Below are 5,255 nucleotides of genomic sequence, written 5' to 3'. Positions count from 1 at the left end.
CCATTGTTCTCACAGGCGTGCTTTGTGGGGACAAGAGACAGGGCCTTCTCGGTGATTGCTTTCCAGCTATAGAACTCCCTTTCTGGTGATATCAGGTCGTCCCCCTCTCTCCTGTCCTTTAGAAGAATGGTAAAAACTTGGCTGTGGGACCAAGCTTTCGGGACAGGGCAATAAAGCAGCAATAGGAAAGATTACCAGTTAGATTTGATGCTGATGACTAGGATGGTTTTAAATGGTGTATTTTAACATTGTGATAAATGTTTGTAATGTTTATGTATGTATATATGAATTTGTATCCCGGCATTGAATGTTTGCCGTAGATATGCTGTGCTCTGCCCTGAGTCTCCTTCAGAGTGAGAAGGGCAGAATATAAATGTTTTAAATAAATAAATAATCATAGAATCCTAGAGTCGGAAGAGACCTGGTGGGCCATCCAATCCAAGCCAATTCTGCCAAGAAGCAGGAAAATCGCATTCAAAGCACACCGACAGATGGCCATCCAGCCTCTGTTTAAAATCCTCCAAAGAACGAGCCTCCATCACAATCTGGGGCAGTGAGAGAGAGTTCCAGCTCTCACGGTCAGGAAGTTCTTCCTCATGTTCAGGTGGAATCTCCTTTCTTTCCTGTAGTTTGAAGCCATTGTTCTGCAGGGCTGCAGAAAACAGGCTTGCCCCCTCCACCCAGGGGCGGTTCTTGCATTACGTTAGGTAAGCGGCTGCTGAATAGTTTTTTTTTTGCCAGAGGCACACCTTTCTCTGCCTCCCTCTCCCTCTTGAAGGCTACACAGAGTCCGCCACCTCCCTTCTGGCTCTGCGCATGCGCCCCACATTTGAACGGTGTTTCCCTCCACTCCCTGCATGCGTACAGGAGGAGGCGAGAGCAGCTGTGTGCGAGGCGCCCTCGTGCCTCCTGCTCCAGCTATTCAAGATCTGGGAGGAGCACAAGGAGCCAGGCCAGTTCTAGTCACCTGCTTACAAGGAAAGGGCCTGAGGCTGCGAGGAATAGTGGGAGTTGGAGTCCAAATCACCCAAGTCCCACTTACTGTTGTTGTTATTATATTCTTATTCTTCTTCTTCTTATTATTATCATTATTATTATTATTATTATTATTATTATTATTATTTTAGTATTATATGGGGCAGAAAGGATGAGGGAACCTGCTATAACTTTGACTTACGTTGTTGTTTGTGGGTTTGTTGTTGTTGTTGTTATATGGGGCAGAAAGTTGTATTGGATCACACATGGGAGACTTCACAAGTGTCTAGGACTGTGTGATGTATAGGTGAATAATGCGTACTGGGGTAAGGTGGCCTTCTGCAGCTGGCAGGCAGATCATGATTTTGTCAGTGCTGATTGTTTTTAAGTGCAGGCTAAGGTCTTTAGGCACTGCACCCAGTGTGCCGATCACCACTGGGACCAATTTGACTGGCTTGTGCCAGAGTCTTTGCAGTTCAATCTTTAAAATCCTCATATTCCAGGTTTTCTGTTTATCCCAGATTATCTGGCAGTGCGGACTCATATAATCCAGTTCAAAGCAGATAACCTGGGATGGGATCTTGGGTTATAAGGACAGTGTAGAAGGGGTCTAGGGGCCCTTCCAGACAGGCCCTATATCCCAAGATCTGATCCCAGGTTTTCTGTTTATCCCAGATTATCTGGCAGTGCAGACTCATATAATCCAGTTCAAAGCAGATAACCTGGGATCGGATCTTGGGTTATAAGGACAGTGTAGAAGGGGTCTAGGGGTCCTTCCAGACAGGCCCTATATTCCAAGATGTGATCCCAGGTTTTCTGTTTATCCCAGATTATCTGGCAGTGTGGACTCATATAATCCAGTTCAAAGCAGATAACCTGGGATGGGATCTTGGGTTATAAGGACAGTGTTGAAGGGGTCTAGGGGCCCTTCCAGACAGGCCCTATATCCCAAGATCTGATCCCAGGTTTTCTGTTTATCCCAGATATAATAGTACACGAGTTTTCAAAATTGAAAGCCAGAAAAATATCTTTTAAATTTTAAAAGTGTTCAAGTTTATTTGTGTTAAAGAAAACTGGATGTTAAAGTATCCAGTCAAGTGAAGGGGCCAGATGCTGGCTGTGTTGCCACACCCATTGCAATGGTCCAGCCTGGCATGGCACTTTTGAAGGACAAGAGTTCGCTTTCTTAAAAAGGAGGTGTCTATTCTCCTGGGGCTGCGTTCTCCAAAACAAATCTGATCTACAGACCCAACAAGCATGGGTTTGAGTTCTCTGTTATTAGTAAGACCCTAGTCTGAAAAATCTTTTGAAGAGACAGCATGACCAATAAACCTTTGTGTAGTACTTATAGACCAAGAATAACAACAAAAACTTAAAATTGTTGCTAAGTTTAATAAAATATTTGCATTCTAAAAAAAGTTAATTTGTGTTAATTCTAGGTAATGTAACTATATGAACATAATGTTGTAAGTAAATTTCTGGTTTGTAAGGTAACTCTTTTATTCACCTCTACCTTCTACGTTTTATTTTTCAGTGATTGGTTGGGGGGGGGGCTGCCAAAATAATGTTTGCTTACCTTTGAAAATTACCTAGGGCCGCCTCTGCCTCCACCCTATGACTTCCCCTCACATATTTATACATGGCCATCATGTCTCCTCTCCTGTTCTGAAGGCTAAACATGCCAAGCTCTTTAAGCCACTCCTCATAGGGCTTGTTCTCCACACCCTCGATCATTTTAGTCACCCTCCTCTGGACACATTCCAGAGGAAGCCTTGGTCTTCTAGCAGTTCTGTTTTTAAAGAAGTAATCCTAAACAGGCAGCAATTGCAATAGCTGAATTACATGGAGTGCACTTTCAGCACTTCGCATGACATTCAGCAACAAATACTTTTCTTTGGTTCCAGGATTTTGAAAATGGCAACTTTTATTAGATTGGAGGGCACGTTCAGACTTGAGGAAATACAGATACCTCAGATCTTAAAAGGCAGGCTTGGCCCTGGCCCTGTCAGGGAGGGAGGAGGTGGCTCCTTTACAGGAGGAGAAGGTGGAGGGGGGCATCTGTATGGCTAAGATCATCATGGGGAGCAGGTAGAGCAGGAATCGTAAAATAATAGAGTACAAAAAAACCATATAGGCCATCTAGTCCAAACTCCTGCCATGCAGGAAAAGCACAGTCAAAGTAACCCTGACAGATGGCCATCCAGCCTCTGTTTAAAAGTTTCCATGGAAGGAACTTCCACCACACTTCGAGGCAGAGAGTCACTGTTGAATAGCTTGTAAAGTCAGGAACTTCTTCCTAATGTTCTTCATTCTTGTAATTTGAACCCATTGTTCCCAGTCCTAGTATCCAGGGCAACAGAAAGGAAGTCTGCTCCCTCTTCCTTATGACATCCTTTCACGTATTTATACATGGCTCTCATGTCACCTTTTAACCTTCTCTTCTGCAGGTTAAACAGACCCAATTCTTGATGACGCTCCTCAGAGGGGTTATTCATGGTCTCCAGACCTTTGATCATTTTAGTTGCCCTCTTCTGCTAGACACCTTCCAGCTTAGAGTCAATATCTCTTTTAACCTGTTGTGCACATAATTTGTCAGGTAAAGAGATCTGACCAAAACAGAAGAGAGGGGCACCATGACTTCCCTTAATCTAGATCAGTGGTTCTCAACCTGTGGGTCCCCAGATGTTTTAGCCTTCAACACCTAGAAATCCTAACACCTGGTAAACTCGCTGGGATTTCTGGGAGTTGTAGGCCAAAGCACCTGGGGACCCACAAGTTGAGAACCACTGATCTAGACGTCTTGAGTCTTCCAGGTGGTGGAGGTGCTTGTCGTTGCCGCTCCTGCTGCTGGAGTCAGCCTTGGCGCGCGCCGGGGCCACAATGTTCGAGAGCCTGCGCGAGCGCCTCCTGAGCATCCAGCAGGATTTGACCTCGGGGTTGAAGACTTTGGATGACAAATCAAGAGAAGCCAAAATAAGTAAACAGAAAACTGTACAATGTTTGCCAGAGTTTTCTGCTCTGGTTCTGCTAAGCAGGTATGAAGATAATTGGGCATTTCTTCACAGAGGAGCAAAAGAATCTGTAAAAGCTGGAGAGTTAGTGGACAGCGAAGTTGTGATGCTCTCTGCTCATTGGGAGAAAAAGAGAAGCAGTCTCTTAGACCTCCAGGAACAGCTCCAGTAAATTCCAGTCTTCTTAGCAGATTTGGAATCCACAACAGCTAGCCTAATCCAGTTGGAAGCAAACTTTAAGGAAATGGAAGATCATTTACTATATCTTGAGAAGCTCTGTGGACAGTATGAGTTGGAAAGATACAAACATATGCAAGTACTACAGTTGGAAAAATACAAAAAGACAAAACGGAAAGAACTTGAAGTCTTCAAAGGTGAACTTGATTCAGAACATGCTCAAAAGGTTCTGGATATGGAGCAAACTCAGCAAATGAAGTTGAAAGAGCAGCATAAATTATTTGAAGAAGCTTTCCAGCAGAACATGGAACAGTACCTCTCAACAGGCTATCTGCAAATAGCTGAAATACGAGAGCCAATAGGAAGCATGTCTTCTATGGAAATGAATGTTGACATGTTGGAACAAATGGATCTCGTGGATATGTCTGACCAAGAGGCCTTAGATGTATTTCTCAATTCAGGAGGAGAGGACAGCGCTATGCCATCTCCAGTGTTAGGATCAGACTCCAGCAACTGTCAAAATGAAATCAGTCTGAAAGTTCCCCCTCGGTCAGAGTTGAAGGCAAATTTCTCTTCTTTGCCATCCACCTGGACTGATTCTGCCGGCCAAGATACCAGCGAAGGAGAGTTGCCTGTGATCCAGTCAGATGAGGAAGATGTGCAAGTGTACACTGCTCTCGTTGCTGTAAATACAGAAATAAAAGGTGCTTCTGACAATAGTGATGAGAGTGATTCGCAAGTGAATTGAGTGTTATGACAGTGCTCTATTAAAAATTAGGACCCTGGAATGTATGAGTAAAGGAATGATTTGGTTTGTCTGTTCTCACAACGATGTTCTATCATGAAAGAGATTACCTTATACAAAATTTGAGTTGGACAGTCTTGTGAAATTCTAATATATATATATATATTGAAACAGAAACATGATCCAAAAGCCATGTCTGTTTTTTGTAGTTGCAATGTGCATGTCTTAAATGTTGTGGCTAATGTTCTGCCTCCAATAAATGCTTTTACTACTTCAGTGTTAGATACAAATCCCAGTGCAAAAAAGAGCAATTGTATTGGCCTCTACTTCCTTTCTGATTTAACATG

General features: G+C 43.5%; 1 pseudogene; it reads left to right on the top strand.

Annotated features, from left to right (window-relative positions):
- The first annotated feature begins 3,780 nt into the window (after positions 1–3,780).
- LOC137095351 (dysbindin pseudogene) lies at positions 3,781–5,044 on the top strand (annotated as a pseudogene).
- The last annotated feature ends 211 nt before the right edge of the window (positions 5,045–5,255 follow it).

The sequence above is a fragment of the Anolis sagrei genome, chromosome Y, assembly GCF_037176765.1.
Source record: "Anolis sagrei isolate rAnoSag1 chromosome Y, rAnoSag1.mat, whole genome shotgun sequence".
NCBI lineage: Eukaryota > Metazoa > Chordata > Lepidosauria > Squamata > Dactyloidae > Anolis > Anolis sagrei.
This window is presented reverse-complemented; position numbering and strand designations above follow the sequence as displayed.